This window comes from Henckelia pumila, chromosome 4 (genome assembly GCF_033568475.1).
Source record: "Henckelia pumila isolate YLH828 chromosome 4, ASM3356847v2, whole genome shotgun sequence".
Classification (NCBI taxonomy): domain Eukaryota; kingdom Viridiplantae; phylum Streptophyta; class Magnoliopsida; order Lamiales; family Gesneriaceae; genus Henckelia; species Henckelia pumila.
In genome coordinates, this window is record NC_133123.1 from 100,440,775 (window position 1) to 100,462,179 (window position 21,405).

Consider the following 21,405-nt stretch of genomic DNA (forward strand, 5'->3'; position numbering starts at 1 on the left):
TATAAGATGACTTTGGAATGGAATAGGACGATTAACTCGAATCTGGATTGATTCGAGTGTCCTAGAAGAAATCACATACTGCATGTTTTGACTGCTTATTTGATTATATGATTGAATTTATAGTGAGTGCATGAGATTACATATGCATTCATATTGAGCCTTGATTTATTCAATTTGAATTAGACGATCTAGGGATTGTGGTTGAGTGGCTTGGTAGGCGATTTACTACCTTGTCGAGTAGCTCACTGTAATGCCCTGGAGTCTAGAGGATTAAAACATGCCACGTCCATCTCGAGAGGGGAGTCGGTGTGATCGTTGGATGTTTTAACCTCGAGATCCCAAACCAAAGAAAGAAGGAAAGAAAGAAAGAAAGAATAGAAGAATTGCATTCGATTATCTGAGTCTTATAATCCCGAAGTTTTAAAGACATGCATATCATTTTAATTCAGTTCTTGATTGGATTAATTGATTATTTGAAGAATGAGTTCATATTATGATTTGATATGTTTACTTGATAGCATGTTAGTCTCTTTTACTGGAAATTGTATTCTCACCGGATTATCCGGTTGTTGTCTTTGTTTGTATGTGTACTTGGCAACAGGTGGGGCAGGAGCGAGTCAGAGATCGCATGGATAGGTGGTCGAGTTGTAGAAGTGAGACTCGGTCTAGAAGTCGATTCCAGCATGTCAATCTAGTTTATGTTAGAACATGTTTAGTTATCGAACTTCATCGTTATATTGTTGTTGCATGTTCTCGACTTTGGTTTGGTTGTTGAACTCCAGAACTCCTGTTTTAAATGGAGGAATCAAGTTTGTAACGCATGTTTATGTTTCAGAGTATTATATGGCTTGATGTTTTTGTTTTTGGTGATTCTAGCACCGGAGCAGCCAGGGAGGCGTGCCCGCGCATCCTAGCGCGCGCCCGTGCGCCTGCGCCCCTTTTCGGGCAGGGCGTCATGTGCGTCCGCACCTCGAAAGGGCGCGGCCGCGCATGAGCCAGGGCGCCGTGCGCGCCTGATGAGGCGCGGCCGCGCGGGCCCTTTTATAAAAAAAAATGTGTTGGCTTTTAATGCTTGCTTATTTTTAATTACTCCTTTAATTGATGTTTAGAACCGAGGTCTCACAGCACCACAGAGTTCTTTTGGTTACCGTACACAGACTCAAGGGCAGGTATTTACTCTGTCACAGGAGCAGGCTATTGAGGGAAGCGATCGCATGTTGGCAGGTAACTTTTTGTTATGCGGTATTTCTGCACTTGTTTTAATTGATACTGAAGCATCACATTCCTTTATTTCTAGTCACTTTGTTAAGAGACATAGATTACCTTATGTATCATTAAATATGGATTTAGTTGTATCTACTCTGTTGGAACAGGAGGTATTAACTAAGAATCTAGTGATGGGTTGCCTTCTAGAATTTGAGGGTCACGTATTGTCTGCTAATCTGATGATCTTAGCGATGGCAGATTTTGACTGTATTTTGGGATTAGATATGCTGACATTTTATTACTCTTGTGGATTGTTATTAGCGTCTGATATAGTTTCATCCTGTTGAGGAAGATAACTGGTACTTTAATGGTGAGGGTGCGCGACCTCCTATGCCACTTTTTTCGGCTCTGAAGGCATGTCATGTCTTAGAGTCAGGTGGGGAGGGCTACCTCATCTATGCAGTTGATATGTCCACGAGTAGTCCGAGTATTGATCAGTTACCGGTTGTCAGCGAGTTTCCTGATGTATTCCCTGATGAGATTCCTGGTTTTCCTCCGGTTAGAGAGGTTGAATTTGGTATTGATCTAGTACCAGAAACTACGCCTATATCTCTAGAACCTTATCGTCTGGCACCGTCAGAGATGAGGGAATTGAAACAGCAGTTACAGGATCTGCTTGATAAGGGATATATTCAACCGAGTGTTTCTCCGTGGGGAGCACCTATGTTATTTGTCAAGAAGAAGGATGGATCGATGCGATTATGTATTGACTACAGATAGTTGAATCGTGTCACTATCAAGAATAAGTATCCTTTGCCACGGATTGATGATATGTTCGATCAATTACAGGGTACTTCTGTCTACTCCAAGATAGATCTGAGATCTGGATACCACCAGATGAGGGTACGAGACTCAGATATTTCTACGACTGCTTTTAGGACCAGATACTGACATTATGAATTTCTGGTAATGCCATTCGGTTTGACGAATGCACCGGCAGTCTTTATGAATTTAATGAATCAAGTGTTTCGAGAATATTTGGATAGGTTCTTCATCGTCTTCATTGATGATATTTTTTTCTATTCTCATGACAAGAATGAGAATGCACATCATCTGAGAATTGTATTGCAGACATTACGAGAAAAGCAACTATATGAGAAATTGAGCAATTGCGAGTTTTTGCTTGATCGGGTAGTATTTCTCAGTCATGTGGTTTAAAGTGAAGGAATATCTGTTGATCCTAGTAAGATAGAGGCAGTGCTCAACTGATATCGTCCGACGACGGTTGCTAAGATTCATAGTTTCTTGGGTCTAGCTGGTTATTACCATCGGTTCATCGAGAATTTTGCACAGTTGGCCAGGCCTTTGACACAGCTTACACGAAAAGATGTTGCCTTCATATGGTCCTCGGATTGTGAGGAGTCATTTCACGAGCTGCGTAGACGTCTTACTACTGCACCTGTACTAGCTCTACCTTCTGGATCATGAGGTTATGTTGTCTATACTGATGCCTCTGGTTAGGGGTTGGGATGTGTTCTGACACAGCATGGACATGTTATTGCCTATGCTTCTCGACAGTTGAAGACGAATGAGAATAAGTATCCAGTGCATGATCTCGAGTTAGCCGCCATTGTATTTGTACTCAAGATCTGGAGGTATTATCTTTATGGCAAGAAATTTGAGATATTCACGGATCACAAGAGTCTGAAATATTTATTTACTCAGGCAGAGTTGAATATGCGACAGAGACGCGGGATGGATCTCTTGAAGGATTATGATCGTGAAATCAAATATCATCCAAGTTCTGCTAATCTTACTGCTGATGCTTTGAGTCGGTAGGTTAGAATTTCTGCACTTTAGACTAGTGAATTATCTCATATGATTCAGGAGTGCTGTTCACTGAGTTTTATGCTCAAGCACAAGAAAGGGAAAAATGGGATTCATTTGTATACTATTTTATCCGAGCCAGCAATGTATTCTCGGATTAGAGATTCTCAGATATCTGATGTTAAGACTCAGAATTTTTCACGTCTAGCCAATGGAGTTAATACATCTGGATTCCATTATCAGTCAGATGATTTATTATGCTTATCGAACCGAGTGGTTGTACCTGATGTTGCGGAGCTCAGGAATGATATTTTTTCTCAAGCTCACAGGAGTCGATTGTCAATTCATCCTGGAAGCATGAAAATGTATAAGGATTTGCAAACCAGATTCTGGTAGAAGGGGATGAAGCGGAGTGTATATCAGTTTGTTTCTCGATGTCTGGTTTGTCAACAAGTTAAGGCTGAACACCGACAACCAGGTGGATTACTGCAGAATCTTGAGATTCCGAAATGGAAGTGGGAGCACGTGACTATGGATTTTGTCACCCAATTGCCTATGACCTCATGTTAGTGTGATGCTATCTGGGTCGTTGTTGACCGTTTGATGAAATCAGCATACTTTATTCTTTAAAACTGAGAGTATTCGTATGATTGCATGACACGCTTATACATCCAGGAGATAGTGAGATTTCATGGGATTCCAGTGAGCATAGTCAGTGATAGAGAACCGCGGTTTACCTCACGTTTCTGGGGTAGTTTTCAACAGGCATTGGGTACCACTCTGAGTTTGAGCACTAGATATCATCCGGAGACTGATGGACAGTCAGAGCGGAAAATTCGTACGTTGGAGGATATGCTACGTTATTCTGTCATGGATTTTGGTTTGTCTTGGCAGGATCAGTTACCTTTGATTGAATTTGCCTACAATAACAGTTATCATCGTAGTATTGATATGACACCTTTCGAGGCATTGTATGGTCGATGATGTCGTACTCCATTATTCTTGGATGAGATAGGAGAACGACAAGTCGAGGGTCCTGAGTTGATGCAACAGATTGTATACAAGGTAAATTTGATCAAGCGGAGGATCAAAGCTGCTCAAGATCGGCATGCCAGTTATGCTAATATTCATCGCAGGACACTTCAGTTCGAGTCGGATAAATATGTTTTTCTACGAGTATCACCTTTCAGAAAAGTGATGAGATTCAGTGTGAAAGGCAAGTTGTCACCTCGTTTCATTGGGCCTTTCTAGATTGTAGTAGCCCGTAACCAAAATCAATGATTAAGGAATTAATCATAATTACTTGGGAAGGGTTCGGAAGCTCCGAACGAGATCGGAAGCTCCGATCGAATTACGTCAGGCATGACGTGTGGCAGGATCGGAAGCTCCGATCAGGATCAGAAGTTCCGATCACCTCTATCCGAAGTCAACCAGTGAGATTTTGACACGTGGCAGATAAGGGAGATCGGAAGCTCCGATGTCGGGATCGGACGTTCCGATCGAGGAACGGAGGTTCCGATCGTCGTCTATAAATAGGGGGTGCTGAGCTCACATTTGAGTGCACCAATTCCTCTATTCTCTCTCAATTCCTTTGCCTTCTAACTCAGATCTAGGGAATCCTAGGCGTCCCGCGGGGAATCCGGAAGTGGCATAGCGATCCAGGCATCGTAGCAGAGCTGTGGCCTAGTTTTGAGGCACTCGACCGCAAAGGTCTAACGACAGACGAAGGTATAGCTTTTGCTTCCTATAAATATTTAGGAGTATGCAATAGTTTAGTTAAGGCTTTTAGAGCACTATAATGATAGTAGTATCATTTGGCAGTGTAGAGCAGACTATAGGCGTGGACCTAGAGTTGGTAGAGCTTGCACTGATTTGAGGTACGAAAGTACTGTTCGAGATATCCGGACTGAGTATGCATGTATTATGTGACTGCATGGTTTATATGTCATTGATTTATGCTGGATTCATTTGCATACTGAGCTATCTCCTTCGAGATGTCTGTTAGTAGGGTTTTTTCCTATCCTGTTAGTGGTTGGACTTCCATCGATTTGGGTCCGGCATATCCATTGGTATTATGGTATGGGAGCCACCTCCTGAAACGACGGCACAGCGTGCTACATACCAGGGCCCGGTCTGTCTCTGTTATCTGATCCTTGACCTCGAGTTTATAGGGAGTTCACTTTGCATGCATGTATACTCATACTCTCGTACTGAGCGTTTTATGCTCACGTCTCGTACTCTGTGTTTCTGGACACCCTATTCCATGGGACAGGTTTGCAATTGGATGAGGCGGGTGGATCCAAGAGGGGCTAGGCAGTGGTTGGCCAGCTGGAGCTTCGCCTAGGTTTTATTCTGTTGTTATTTGGATTGATACAGTTGTTCGATCTGGTTGTATAATATTTGGGTATTTACAGATTCCTTGCCTTGGGATTGTATTTTATTTTTTTGTTTCCGCAGTTGAATTCTGATTACTGTTTTGATTAAGTTAATTGCATGCCTAAGTCTTTTTAGTAGGTGATCTAGGTAAGGGTCACTACATTTATGGTATCAGAGCATGAAAAGTGTTCTTGGGATTTAGATTTTACATAAGATAACCGTTAATTTAATTTTGGAGATGGCAGATCGTGACGACCAGAGTTCTCATGGCAGTATTGGTGGGCGTTGGGGTGATGCCGACCGGGAGCCTCGTTGGGAACGCCGCGATCATCATCGAGATGAGGACCGTTTCAGTGTACGTCGATTCTTGCAGATGGGGCCTAAGACCTTGGTTGGAGGTGAGTCTCCGGAGGATGCGGAGAACTGGTTAGAATGCATGGAGATGACTTTTCAGACTTTTCAATGCACCGAGGAGCAGAAGATGGAGACCCTTTGTTATCTTCTGGATGGACATGCGCGCAGGTGGTGGAGGTTTACTTCTGCACCTTTTGTTGCGGCGAGAGGAGTGGCCACCTGGGCCGAGTTCCGCACAGCTTTTCAGAAGCTGTATTTTCCTCCTGCACTCCGTCAGTCGAAGGCGGGCGAGCTACTGAGTCTGCGACAGGGAGCCATGTCTATTGATGAGTATCAGCAGAAGTTCTTTGATCTGCTATCCTATTGCCCCGAGATTGCCGAAAGCTCTGAGATGAAGTATAATTTGTTCCTTCAGGGCCTTAACCCTGAGATCCATGATCGTGTGGCGGTTGGTGACGACATGTCCTACCAGGGTTTGGTGAGCCGTTATCACCAGGAGGAGGACATCATTCGACGGAATAGGTCTTTCTCTCAGTCGAGACTTGCTAGTTCTTTGGGTCCCCGTGCCCAATCTTTCAAGAAGTCTGGATCTACTTCTTCTTCCGCTGGCTTTGCTGGTGTTGTCGGTTTCGGTAAGAAGGACAAGTGTGATCACTGTGGGAAGAACCATCCATCCGACAAGTGCCATAGAGCTTCTGGAGCTTGTTTCCGTTGTGGAGAGACTGGTCATATCCGGAGGGATTGTCCACTATCTGGGGGAGGCGGTTCTGGTTCTGGTTCAGGATCAGGTTCTCAGGACACCGTTCAGCAGAGGTTGCAGGGACAGCCTACTGGGAGTTCTCATTTAAGGCCACGAGCTTCTGGCCAGGTGTTTGCCTTGAGGCATGATCAGGCTGTGGAGGAGAATGAGAAAGTCATCGCAGGTACATTTCTGCTTTATGGTATACTGCTCTTGTACTTATTGACACTGGTGCATCTCATTCCTTCATTTCTTCACGTTTTGTTAAGAGGCATAAGTTACCATGCATTGCACTAGACGTAGTGATGTCTGTTTCTACTCCGACGGGCCAATCTGCTTTGGCTAAGCGTCTAGTGATGGGTTGCCCTTTAGAGTTCGAGGGGAACATTCTGTTAGCGAATCTCATGGTTCTTGCGATGGACGACTTTGATTGCATTCTGGGAATGGATATGTTGACTACCTATCGAGCTTCAGTAGACTGCTATCAAAGATTAGTACGCTTTCCTCCTGAGGGGAGTGATAGCTGGTTTTTCTATGGTGAGGGAGCGCGACCCCCGATGCCTTTGGTATCAGCTTTGAGAGCCTGTCGAGCTCTAGAGTCTGGCGGGGAAGGCTACCTTATCTATGCAGTTGATTTGTCCGCTGAGAGTATTGGGATAAAGAGTATTCCTGTTGTGGATGAATTTGCAGATGTATTTCCTGATGAGATTCTGGGTTTTCCTCCTCTTAGGGAAGTAAAGTTTGGCATAGAGTTGATGTCGGGTACTTCGCCTATTTCTCGAGCACCGTATCGTGTGGCTCCGTCAGAGATGCGTGAGCTGAATAATCAGCTACAGGATCTTTTGGACAAGGGGTACATTCGTCCTAGTGTATCTCCTTGGGGAGCTCCTGTTCTCTTTGTGAAGAAGAAGGATGGGTCGATGCGGCTGTGCATTGACTATCGGCAGCTGAATCGAGTCACTGTGAAGAACAAGTATCCTTTGCCTCGTATTGATTACTTGTTTGATCAGCTGCAGGGCACTTCAGTTTACTCCAAGATTGACTTGAGATCTGGGTATCATCAGTTGAGAGTCCGAGATCAGGACGTAGCCAAGACTACATTCCGTACTCGCTATGGGCATTACGAGTTTCTAGTGATGCCATTTGGTTTGACTAATGCGCCGGCTATATTCATGGACCTGATTAACCGTGTCTTCAGGGAGTATTTGGACAAGTTTGTCGTGGTCTTCATTGACGACATCTTGGTGTATTCGCGTAATACGGAAGAGCATGTTTCTCACTTGCGGTTGGTACTGTAGACTCTTCGAGATGAGCAGTTATACGTCAAGCTGAGCAAATGTGAGTTCTGGATGGATCGAGTGGTCTTTCTTGGCCATATCATATCCAAGGAGGGGATTTCTGTTGATCCAAGCAAGATTGAGGCGGTGCTTAATTGGTCGCGTCCGAAGACGGTAGCTGAGATCCGTAGTTTTCTGGGTCTAGCAGGGTATTATCGTCGCTTCATTCTGAACTTCTCTCAGTTAGCTCGACCTTTGACGCAGCTTACCCGCAAGGGTGTGGATTTCGAGTGGTCCTCCGAGTGTGAGGAGAATTTTTTTGAGCTTCGACGGCGGTTGAATTCTGCGCCGGTGTTGGCATTACCGTCAGGATCTGGAGGGTATGTGGTGTACACTGATGCTTCTCTTCAGGGGTTAGGTTGTGTCCTGACTCAGAATGGGCATGTGATTGCATACGCTTCTAGACAACTGAAGCTTCACGAGGACAACTACCCAGTCCATGATTTGGAATTGGCAGCCATTGTGTTCGCTTTGAAGATCTGGCGTCATTATCTTTATGGCGAGAAATTTGAGATCTTCACCGACCATAAAAGTCTCAAGTATTTGTTCACTCAGGCAGAGTTGAACATGAGGCAGAGACGTTGGATGGAATTGCTTAAGGACTATGATTGCGAGATTAAGTACCATCCGGGAGCTGCTAATCTCACCGCTGATGCATTGAGTCGCAAGGTGCGACTATCCGCACTTCAGACTTGTTCGATGTCTAGTGCGATCAGTGACTGTTGTACTTCAGGATATACTTTCAAGCATAAGAAAGGTATGCAGAGTATCCAGATGTTTGCGATATTATCTGAGCCAGCTTTGTATTCGCGGATTCGAGATGCTCAGATGTCTGATACGAAGACCCAGCATTTAGCTCGTCTAGCTAACGAGGGTAGCTCGTCTAGATTTCATTATCAGTCAGATGGCTTACTGTGTTTGTCTGGTAGGCTTGTGATTCCGCAGGATGTAGAGTTGCGAGAGGAGATTTTGTCTCAGGCGCATCGCACTAAGTTGAGCATTCATCCTGAGAGAAACAAGATGTACAAGGATCTACGTACTCGTTTCTGGTGGAAGGGAATGAAACGCAATGTTTATCAGTTTGTTTCGAGATGTTTGGTGTGTCAACAGGTCAAGGCAGAACACCGACGACCTGGAGGATTGCTTCATAGTCTGCCTATTCCGGAATAGAAATGGGAGTTTATCACAATGGACTTTGTGACCCATTTGCCGGTATCCCCGAGGAACCGTGATGCTATCTGGGTTGTGGTGGACCGACTCACCAAGTCAGCGCATTTGATTGCCTATAGCCGGGAGTACAATGTGGATCGTATGTCTCGGTTGTACATCCAGGAGATCGTTCGACTTCATGGAGTGCCTGTGAGCATTGTCAGCGATCGGGACCCCAGGTTTACTTCTAGATTCTGGGGGAGTGTTCAGCGTGCGATGGGTACTACTCTCAGTTTGAGTACTGCCTATCATCCGGAGACAGATGGTCAGTCAGAGCGCACTATCCATACTTTGGAGGATATGCTTAGAGCGTGCGTCATGGATTTTGGTTCATCCTGGCAGGATCATTTGTCATTGATCGAGTTCGCGTACAACAACAACTATCATAATAGTATTGGGATGGCACCTTTTGAGGCGTTGTACGGGCGACGTTGCCATACTCCACTCTTCTGGGAAGAAGTGGGGGAGAGACAGGTTAAGGGACCGGAGTTTATCCAACAGGCGGTAAACATTGTTGATCAGATCATGAAACGGATTAAGACTGCACAGGATCGTCAGGCCAGCTATGCTAATACCAAGCGTAGGCCTTTGCAGTTCGATGTCGGGGAGAAAGTGTTTCTGAGAGTGTCACCTTTTCGCAAAATTCTCAGATTTGGCCTTAAGGGCAAGTTGTCTCCCAGGTTTATCGGTCCGTTTGAGATCTTGGAGAGCATTGGCGATTTGGCTTATCGACTAGCTTTGCCACCGCATCTTTCCAGTATTCACGACGTGTTCCACGTATCTCTGTTGCGACGGTATGTGGCGGATGAGTCTCATATTCTGCAGCGGTCTGAGGTTCAGGTGAGCAAGGATTTGACCTATGTTGAGAAACCTATTCGTATCCTGGATCATAAGGATAAGATATTGCGGAACAAAGTCATTCCTCTTGTTTTAGCTCAGTGGCAGCGCCGAGGCACTGAGGAAGCTACTTGGGAGCTTGAGGACAGGATGCGTGAAGACCATCCTGAGTTGTTTTGATTTCATTCTTAAGTTGTATTCAGTTGCAAACTCTGTAAACGTTTGATTTGAATAAAGAATGTTTATGATTTCTGTATTACATTCAGCACTTAAGATCTGATTTCGAGGACGAAATATCTTAAGTGGGGGAGAATGTAGTAGCCCGTAACCAAAATCAGTGATTAAGAAATTAATCATAATTACTTGGGAAGGGTTCGGAAGCTCCGAAGGTGAGTTCGGAAGCTCCGAACGAGATCGGAAGCTCCGATCGAATTATGTCAGGCATGACGTGTGGCAGGATCGGAAGCTCCGATCACCTCTATCCGAAGTCAACCAGTGAGATTTTGACACGTGGCAGATAAGGGAGATCGGAAGCTCCGATGTCGGGATCGGACGTTCCGATCGTGATCGGATGTTTCGATCGAGGAACGAAGGTTCCGATCGTCGTCTATAAATAAGGGGTGCCGAGCTCACATTTGAGTGCACCAATTCCTCTCTTCTCTCTCAATTCCTTAGCCTTCTAAGTCAGATCTAGGGAATCCTAGGCGTCCCGCGGGGAATCCGAAAGTGGCATAGCGATCTAGGCATCGTAGCGGAGCTGTGGCCTAGTTTTGAGGCACTCGACAGCAAAGGGCTAACGACGAACGAAGGTATAGCTTTTGCTTCCTATAAATATTTAGGAGTATGCAATAGCTTAGTTAAGGCTTTTAGAGCACTATAATGATAGTAGTATCATTTGGCAGTGTAGAGCAGACTATAGGCGTGGACCTAGAGTTTGTAGAGCTTGCACTGATTTGAGGTATGAAAGTACTGTTCGAGATATCCTGACTGAGTATGCATGTATTATGTGACTGTATGGTTTATATGTCATTGATTTATGCTGCATTCATTTGAATACTGAGCTATCTCCTTCGAGATGTTTGTTAGTAGGGTTTTTCCCTATCCTGTTAGTGGTTGGACTTCCATCGTTTTGGGTCCGGCATATCCACTGGTATTATGGTATGGGAGCCACCTCCTAAAGCGACGGCACAGTGTGCTACATACCAGGGCCCGGTCTGTCTCTGTTATCTGATCCTTGACCTCGAGTTTATAGGGAGTTCACTTTGCATGCATGTATACTCATACTCTCGTACTGAGCGTTTTATGCTCACGTCTCGTACTCTGTGTTTCTGAACACCCTATTCCATGGGGCAGGTTTGCGATTCGATGAGGCGGGTGGATCCAAGAGGGGATAGACAGTGGTTGGCCTGCTGGAGCTTCGCCTATGTTTTATTCTGTTGTTATTTGGATTGATACAGCTGTTTGATCTGGTTGTATAATATTTGGGTATTTACAGATTCCTTGCCTTGGGATTGTATTTTGTTTTTGGTTTCCGCAGTTGAATTCTGATTACTGTTTTGATTAATTTAATTGGATGCCCAAGTCTGTTTAGTAGGTGATCTAGGTAAGGGTCACTAAACAGATACTGGAAAAGATCGAAGATGTTGCATATCGTTTGGCGTTACCGCCATATCTTTCCAGTATACATGATTTTTTTCATGTGTCATTACTTCGACAGTATATAGCTGATGAATCTCATATTATCCAGCCTACTGATGTTCAGCTAGAGCCAGATCTGTCGTATGTCAAACTACCACTCCGTATCCTATACAAGAAGTAGAAAGTTTTTCGGAATAATACTATACTACTTGTGATAGTACAGTGGCAGCGCCGAGGTGTTGAGGAAGAAACTTGGGAAACAAAGAGCCGTATTCCAACAGAATATCCTGAGTTGTTTGCTTTATATTTTTGATTACCATGTAAAGATGTAATTACAGTTTTTGTAATAAAACATGGTTTGATGTTTCATATTGTTATCTTCAGTTATCTTTAGATTTTATTTCGCGGACAAAATATTTAAAGGTGGAAAGAATGTAGTAACCCAGAACCCATTTTAAGATAATAATATGTTAAACATTATTAAGGGTTAGTAATTAACCAATTTCGGGGCTTAATCGGACTTCAGAATCAAGAATTGGATTTTCAATATTTGAACCAGTTCAGACGGTCCGAAGAGGACTTCGGAAGATCCGAACTCAGCAAGCCGGGGGCTCCAAAGAAGGGCATGTTGACTTCGGAGTTAAGGCATGTTTGGACGATCCGAACCAGGATCGGACGGCCCGAACTTCTTTGTGCCAAGCAGGCAGGATTACTCAGCCATGGATTTTGACAAGTGTCGGATTTAGAACACTTCGGACGGCCCGAGTGTGGTTGCACCTAGAGGTTGATTCGTGCGGTGGCAGCACTCATGTGGCACCGGTACTGAGCATGACTTTTCAGATGACCCCTTACCCGTCATCATGTTGCATGCATCATATATATATGTTTACTCATGTTTATGTACTGAGCGTTAGCGCTCACGTCCAAATTTTTATCTTGGAAACCCTATTCCACGGGGCAAGTCGCAGGATGGACGGAGCTGGTAGTTCGAGGTAGGACTAGGGAGCAGGAGCCTTGAGAAGTTATTTATACAACAGGATTCGATATAGCTGTATAATGTTTATTTTTAAGTTTTCGATATGGTTGTATCACTACAGTATTATGCATGGATATGTTATACTAAGATAAAATGTAAATTATGGATTATTTTTCCGTACGTTTTACTCTGTTATGCATTTTGATGTATTAAGTTTAATGCATGCTATTAGTTGTCAGTTAGTAGGTGATTCCATGTAGGGTCACTACAAATTCAAAAGTACTTCTCCCGGAGAATGCACTTGTTGCCACCAAAATTTGGAATGCCCTCCGTAGCTGGGGTTTTGGGCTGGCCTGGAGGCAACACTAGGAGTCGAGGGAGCTGCAGGGAGAAGCATAAGCTTGTTTGTGGGCTTTTCAATAGATGTAAAAGAAGAATGTTCCTTAAAAAATTCTTGCAACGTCTCAATTAATTCCTCCGATATCGTCTGCACGCTCAGATACTCCAAGGTTCTCCCTATGCCAATGCTTTTACATAAGTCAAATAAACAAGTAAGTTCTTGTTATTGTTTCTAAACCTTGATACATGTCTGAAAGCCAGACACACAATTCTGATATTGTAAATGGAAGAAGCTATCCAAAACAAGGGACAACCCATCAGAAATGTCTTTGTGCAGCTCAAAACTTTCTTGCACCACATGGTGCTTAACAAATTATGTCTAGGGGGAAAAGATAAAACATCATTCACGCGAAGCATCAAATCTTTGGAAAGAAAGGTACAATCTTACCTCTATATCGAGTTTTCTCAAGAACAGAACATACAAAGTCTGTCGAAGTGTGATCAACACAAAAGCCAGCACCATAATAATGGAAAAATGAAAATTTGTCGCTGCTTCCTTTAAAAACCATCAAGAATGAGAAAATTGTCACGACAACGGTTGTCCCTCCATGATGAAATAGTAGTATGTTATTGTCCACCACCACACCTATCCACAGGTACATGCAAGTCACTGGATAACCCTTCAGGCTGTGAATCTTGATCACTTCAAGCAGTATGGGATTTCATGATCTTTTCTACGGGCCAATCCTCATCTTCTATCTGACCAAGCATTAACTGCTTGTTTTTCTCTCATGTTTTATAGGTAGTTTCAAGATAGGAAACACTCTCCACATGTGTAACATGGACACAAATAAAGCCTGGATGTATGGTCCTCAAACTTTAAAGACAGAACTGAGGGGGTAAAACATAGATTTAAAAAATGAAGTACAAGCCTTCCATATAGAGGTCCAAAAGAAAATTAAGATAGTGATATTCATATCATATGAAAAGATGTCAAACAAATAGCCTTTTATATTAAAAAATGACGGAATTAAGAAAGAAAGAAAATGGAAAAACGTCCAACAAGGCTTGGGTTATCTAGAAAAAAACAAATTTGATTTTTCACATAAATAGCTGATCATAGTTCCATTCAAGTATGCTCCCTCCTGCTAATTGAAATAATTCCATTATGTAAATTTAATTACCAGTCTACTTTTCTGGTCAAATATCACAAAAAACAATCGAGTAACTCCTTAATAATTACATTAAAAAACCACCTACGTAATTACATGCACAAGTACTTCCATATACTTTTCAAATGCGTATGTAATGTTTCAGAACATGTCTCTCCAAAAGAATTTGTATTCTTCCAGCATCAAGTATGAATTATATCTATATATAATACCTCCATTTCCTGTGTTGCACCAAGTTTCCCATTCACATTTGATGAAACTCGAAATAAAATTGTATTCAACCGCTGCCAATGTAACTCAACAGAAGTATCCTAAAGGATGAAAATAATAAAACATAGAGAAAATAGTTTAAAAGCATTGTTTCTGAGGCACCTTTGCACAGAAAATGTATATGTTCACCAATCTCTTTTTCCCATGTCTATGAGTTCGATCTTCAGCCTTAAGACATTTGAATATATAATTACTATTACTATAAGCATCATGAAATATCTATTTGAGTAATTGACTGAATTAGTTTTTGTAGAAAACATCAAGTATCAATAACAAATGCATTTTATTATTCAAACAGATTTAACAGTAAAAGCTCATCAATATAGTGTAGTGAAAGGCTAGAAGCCAAATATGAAAATAACATGATGGATAGTATGATACAGAAAGTGCAATGCATCCTTAAGTGATGCAAATATTACCACTCAAAATTTGAGGAGCTACCTTGAACTGGGCACCATAAACTTCTCATTAAATAAGTTCTGTTCAATTGAAATCTCGTTCTTAGTATTCTAGTGGTTCCAGAGTTTCCAACCATAGGAGAAACATGAGCCAAAAAACCATCTTCTATTTGACTAATTGAGCAGCATATTCATAGAAATAGAAAAAAAATAATTGCATAGGTTACTACAAGTGCAGTAGTGTTCGAGGGTGCCCGGCCCGAAAACATGTGGAAAGAACAAGAACACAAAAAACCATTGTAAAGGACCATAATTAAATTTTAAAATAGCTACAATGATCTCATATTTAAACAATTATTTTATTAAAAACTCTTTTACAAAAACTAATCTATATATTTTTTTATATATAATATAATATAGGTGCTCGATAGTATTGTTTTGTAAATGCTCAAATGAAAGAAATAAGATATCACTAACTAATAGATTAGACAACACATGTGGAACAGCCCCCAGAATTACCCAGCACATGAAAAAATGGATAAAATTTAGGAATGATTATCTTAATTATTCTCCATCAGGAAAAGGCATCATTACTTCATACTTGTTTTCTTGCATCCAAATAATAACGAGTAGATGCCCAAGCATAGACTCGAAAAGTCGGAATATCACTGATGTTAAAGTCATAATTCTCAGTCAAAGCTTTAGGAAGATCATGAACCAACGTAACATAATCTTCAAGTGTGGATATAAAGTGATCCTCGTCATAAATATCAGAAAACTCAATGTAAAGTATCGAAGAGAGGAAGTAAATATACATCAATTAAAGCACATACCATTGCTAAGTCTATAAATTTCCAAACAAGTTGATTAATACGACATAGTAAATCATACTTGCCTAGGATCCTTCCAAATATTGTGTAGATCAAAATGAGGAATGACCAGTGTTGCATTCAAGAGTCCAACCCACTGCCACTGCATTGCAAATCTGCAGGCACCGTGACAATAATAAACTAAATGAAACAAGTATCAAAAATAGCATCTAGGAACATTTATCCTACTGATTAGTACATTCTCCAGAGACTGTTCTAAAATAATAGCTTCTAAATTTCATCAATACAATGCTATCTTCTCGCACGATCTTGAGTTATCCATTCATGTAGGCTCCATAGAATTTAAATGGTGACAACCAAACCACAAAGTATTCTCTAACAAAAATAACTTGATCTTCCTATTTGAAACAACATGCAAAACCTTTATCTTGTACATGTGTAATACATATAATTATATAAGCTTCTAACAAAATAAGTTTGGAGGGGCAACGCTCCTGTTAGCCCAACTCTGGCTACACCACAAGCTTTGACAATTTTTTTGAAAAAGGCAGTATATCACACACTATCATCGAAGCTCAACCAGAAGAACATGACCTTAAAGTAAAGAAAAAAATTCAAAAAATCGCGATACAAGGAACAAGCTACCGACCTTCTGCCACTGCACGTCTGCGGAGTTGCCAAGTACCCAGCAAGGTAATCCGGAAAGTCTGCAGCTCATCAACTACAAGAGCAGCAAAAATCAACGAATGATGGAAAAGCAGAGTTGGAATCGAAAGAGAGAAAAAAGGAGGGGGAGAAATCGTGACAAGGGTTTGGGTATCTCATCAACTACAAGAGCTACAAGAAGTTAATATTTTCGCGGTGTTCAGTACCTGTAGCGTAGCAATCGTCTTGACGGCCCTATCTTATTGTTCGACGAGGGCGTAGCAATTGTCCCGGCGGCCCGAGCGAGTACAGCAGATGCGAGGTGGGCTTATCGGAGGTCACTTGAAAAATCGTCAGATGAATCGAGCAAGAGCAGCAAAAATCGACATGGAAAAACAGATATGGAAATTGGAAGAGGGCAATAAGGAGAAAGTGATGGTAGAAATCGCGTAGGGGTTAAGGGATTTTGGACTTATTTTTTCAGCGTTAAGGGTAAGGGGTAATATTATTTTATTTAAGTTTTGTTTAAAATTAAAAAAAATAGTTTTTTTACAACACTTTTTAAAAAGTGTTGTTATACATAGGAAAAACGCTCATACACAACGCTTTTTAAAAGCGTTGTCTTTGACCTAAAAAAATGCTTATAGACAATGCTTTTTTAAAAAAAAGCATTGTTTTTTATGAATAAAAAATATATAAAGACAACGATTTTCACTAAAAGTGTTGTCTTTTAAAAAAATACAATGCTTTTCACTAAAAGTGTTGTCTTTTAAGTGTTGTGTTTGAGCATTTTTGTTTTAGTGTTTCATTGAAGATATGGCGCCCTTACCTGTATGGCGAGAAATTTGAAATCTTCGCAGATCATAAGAGTCTCAAGTATTTTTTCACTCACGCCAAGTTGAACATGAGACAACGACGTTGGATGAATTTGCTGAAACATTATGACTATGAGATTAAATATTACCCAGGAGCTGCTAATCTCACCATAGATGCTTTGAGTCATAAGGTGCGAGTATCTGCACTTCAGACTTGTCTTGTTTCGTGCAGTGTAATCCAGGATTGTTGTTCTTTTGGATATACCTTCAAGCACAAGAAAGGAATGGGGAGTATTCAGATGTTTACAATTTTATTTGAGTCGGCCTTATATTCGCAAATTCGAGATGCTCAGATGACCGACCCGAAGACGCAGCAATTGGCTCGATTAGCCAGATATGATAGTACGTTCGGATTTCACTATCAGACTGATGGGTTCTTGTTTTTGTCAGGCCGCATTGTAGTACCTGAGGATGATACTCTGAGAAGTGAGATTCTATCTCATGCAAATCGTACCAAGTTGAGTATCCATCATGGGAGCAATAAGATGTACAAGGATTTGCGAACTCGGTTTTGGTGGAAAGGAATGAAATGAATTGTGTATCAGTATGTATCCAAGTGCCTGCTGTGTAAACAAGTTAAGGCGGAACACCGACGACCTGGAGGATTACTTCATAGCTTGTCTATTCTTGAGTGGAAATAGGAGTTGATCACGATGGAATTTGTGAACCATTTGCCAGTATCCTCGAGGAATTCTGATGCTATCTGGGTTGTGGTGGATCGACTCACCAAGTCCGCACAATTCATTCCGTATAACCGAGATTATACTTTTGATCGGATGGCTCGCTTGTCCATTCAGGATATTGTGAGATTCCATGGAGTACCTGTGAGTATTTTCAGTGATCGAGACCCCAGGTTTACTTCTAGATTATAGGAGAGTTTCCAGCATTCATTGGGTACTACACTCATTTTGAGTACTACTTATCATCCGGAGACTGACTGTAGTGACCCGCGCCATGATCACCTACTAATCAAAACTTAAGCATGCAATTAATCAATAAAATAATCTTAATCAGAGAAACTACGGAATTAAAGTAAGTAAAAAACCAGGTAATCAAAACCTAGTGGTCAACCCTGCTATCCAGCCTTGACCACCACCTAACCTCCCTGTTTCCGGGAGAACTATCTGCAACTTCCCCATGGAATAGGACATCCGGCCAACAGAAAACAACCGGAAGTGAGCCTAACATGCTCAGTAAGAGAGTATGAGAATACACTATTATATACGCATGAATGCAAATTAACTGGGTATCAAGACACGAGGTCAAGAATATCTGATAGATAACAACTTGGGCCTTGGTATGTACCACGCTGAGCCATCGCCACAGGAGGTGACAGACATACCTATATGCCCTGATGGTGACCTAACACAAGTCCACGTGTCCAACCAAATATCAGTGACCTAACACGAGCTCATGTGTCCAACTAATATTGGTGACCTGACACGATCCTGTGTGCAACCATCTACTGACAAGGTAAATATCCCAATACTGGATATCACAAGGATACATGCTCAATATGCTCATGTATGCAACATACATTCATGACATGTTGTATATAAAGGCATATAAAACATGCAATCACATAATCCATGCAAACACATAATACATGCATATTCATTCTGGATATCTCGAATAATACTTTCGTACCTTACTAAGGCAGATCCTAGAAGCTCCCATCTAGGTCCAAGTCTACCATGCAACACTACAACATAAATAACCATGCATTACCTAGCATGCCAAACATCACCTACTAGGCTCTAAAAGGCTTAATTAAACTATAGCCTACTCCTTATTTGCTATAGGCAACCAAAGCCATACCTTCGTCCGTCGTCAGCCCGCGAATGTCGCATGCCCCAGAGCCTGGGCATAGCCTAGCTACGACCCATAGACGCATCACCAGAGCTCCGCCGCCTGGCTGCTAATGCGGACACTGTCCGCTATATAAAAAAAATACTATTTCCTACTCCAACTCTTAAAGAAAGAGTCCTGAAGCCCTTAAATAGAACGATTACCGGGAGAGGAGAGGAAAAATTGCACTTCAGAATGAGGGATTCGGACCCCTATTTATAGGCGGAGTTCGGACAGTCCGAACTGGGTTCGAACGGTCCGAACTGCCACTTGTCCGAGCCATTTTGACACCTGGGCTCTGCTGAGTTCTGACGGCCCAAACTGGTTCGGAGGGCCCGAACTGGTCCGTAAGCTCCGAACTGTTTTGGTCCTTCCGAACTCACTTTTGGACCCCTGGGACCTACCCTACTATTTTTGGACGTTCCGGATCTGATTTTTAACTTATTTTTATCAAATAAGGACTCCTTAAATATGTTTTAATACTTTTAAAATTATATGTCATTTTCTAACATGTTTAAAATCACTTAATCTTGTAAAATGGAACCGGGCTACTACATTCTCCCCCTACTTAAGATATTTTGTCCTCGAACAATCTTAAGTACTGAATGCAGTAAAATACTGAATAAACATCTTTTATTCAAACTGATTCATTTTACAAGTTACAATCTGAAAATACAACAATTCAAAATAGCTCTGGATAATCTGTACGCATACGACTCTCAAGTTCCCAAGTGGCCTCCTCAGTGCCTCGGCGCTGCCACTGAACTAGAACAAGAGGAATGGTCTTGTTTCGTAACCCTTTATCCTTATGACCTATGATACGCAAAGGTCTCTCCATTATGTCAAATACGAGTCTAACTATATTTCAGACGGCTGTAAGATATGATACTCATCTGCCACATACCGTCGCAACAGTGAAACATGGAACACGTCGTGGATACTAGACAAATACGGTGGTAAAGCCAACCTTTAAGCCAAATCTCCAACACTTTCCAGAATCTCAAATGGACCAATGTACCTTGGAGATAGATTACCCTTGAGAACAAATCTCAAAATTCTGCAAAATGGGGAGACATTCAGGAACACTTTCTCTCCCACTTCGATCTGCAAAGGTCTGCGCTTGACATTCGCATAGCTAGCCTGTCGATCCTGTGCAACCTTAATTCTCTTCTTGATCTGTCCAACAATATCAACAGTCTGTTGGACTAACTTTGGTCCCTCTATCTGTCGCTCCCCCACTTCTTCCCAGAACAGTGGAGTACGACATCGTCGCCTGTACAACACCTCAAACAGAGCCATCGCAATATTGCGATGGTAACTGTTGTTGTACGCGAACTCAATCAATGGAAACTGATCTTGCCATGCTGGACCAAAATCCATAGAACATGCTCGCAACATGTCTTCAAGAGTAAGGATCGTGTGTTCTGACTGTCCGTCAGTCTCTGGGTGATATGACAAACTCAAGCTAAGAGTAGTACCCATAGGGTGCTGAAAATTCTCCCAAAAACCTGGAAGTAAACCTGGGATCTCGATCACTGACTATGCTCACAGGCACTCCGTGCAATCAAACAATATTCTGGATGTACAATCGTGTCATCCTGTCAAAACTGAAGTCTCGGTTATAAGGAATTAAATGTGCTGACTTGGTGAGTCAGTCCACCACAACCCAGATACCATCACAATTTCTTGAGCTCACCAGTCAATGGGTCACGAAGTCCATCGCGATCAATTCCATTTCCACTCAGGAATAGGTAAACTGTGAAGCAATCCTTCAGGTTGTCCGTGCTCTGCCTCGACCTACTGATACACCAATCATCTAGAAAAATACTGATACACTTTTTTCTTCATTCCTTTCCACTAAAAAGAACCTTGTACGCAAATATTTGTACACCGAAAGGATTCTTATACTCTATGACTAACACTTGTCATAACACCTGTGACAATGTCATTGTCCACAATTCTTGATTTCCTGAACCCCTCAGATTCTCTTCTTGGAAAATATCAATACAATTATTATGTTGATTCACAAATCGATTAGTACAATCTCTAGTGCCAATATATATTGATATCTATCTCATAGCTTGAGATAACACTTGAAATGAGAATACTGATTATCCTTCCATGGATAATAGTTCCTTTGCTGAATTCTGACTTGCGCTACTAGTTGAACAAAAATGTTTCATCCTTCTTTGGAAAGTCCTAAAACCAATACAACCTAGCAAATACCTTGAATCTATTTCATCAAATCTAACATATCAATGACCTAACGCATCCAATAGACATCCCAGAAATTGGTGACAACAATCGCGCTGAACCTGATAACCTTAGATCTTAGCTGCTATCCTTTTTCCATGTCTAAACACTTGATGCTATCTTGTTAGTATCCATTAAAATTAAAACGCTTGCTAGATCAATTTCTGACACTGATGTCCCAGAATTACTGCAAATCATTCATGAGAACTGAATATCTGAGTACTGTACTCATCTTAACAGTCTACCAAAAAGTGAACAATTCCAATCGTTCTTTAT

General features: G+C 41.8%; 1 long non-coding RNA gene across 5 annotated transcripts; it reads right to left on the reverse strand.

Moving 5' to 3' along the window:
* Positions 1-13,269: 13,269 nt before the first annotated feature.
* Positions 13,270-16,566, reverse strand: LOC140866541 (uncharacterized). 5 transcript variants are annotated; one of them, XR_012144923.1, is made up of 5 exons: positions 16,381-16,566; positions 16,158-16,229; positions 15,574-15,663; positions 14,223-14,321; positions 13,270-13,695 (listed from the first exon to the last, which is right to left on the reverse strand). It is a non-coding gene; the product is annotated as an uncharacterized lncRNA (long non-coding RNA). The 5 variants fall into 5 exon arrangements; XR_012144922.1 differs by lacking the exon at positions 14,223-14,321; XR_012144920.1 differs by having other exon boundaries at positions 13,270-14,321.
* Between the last annotated feature and the right edge of the window lie 4,839 nt (positions 16,567-21,405).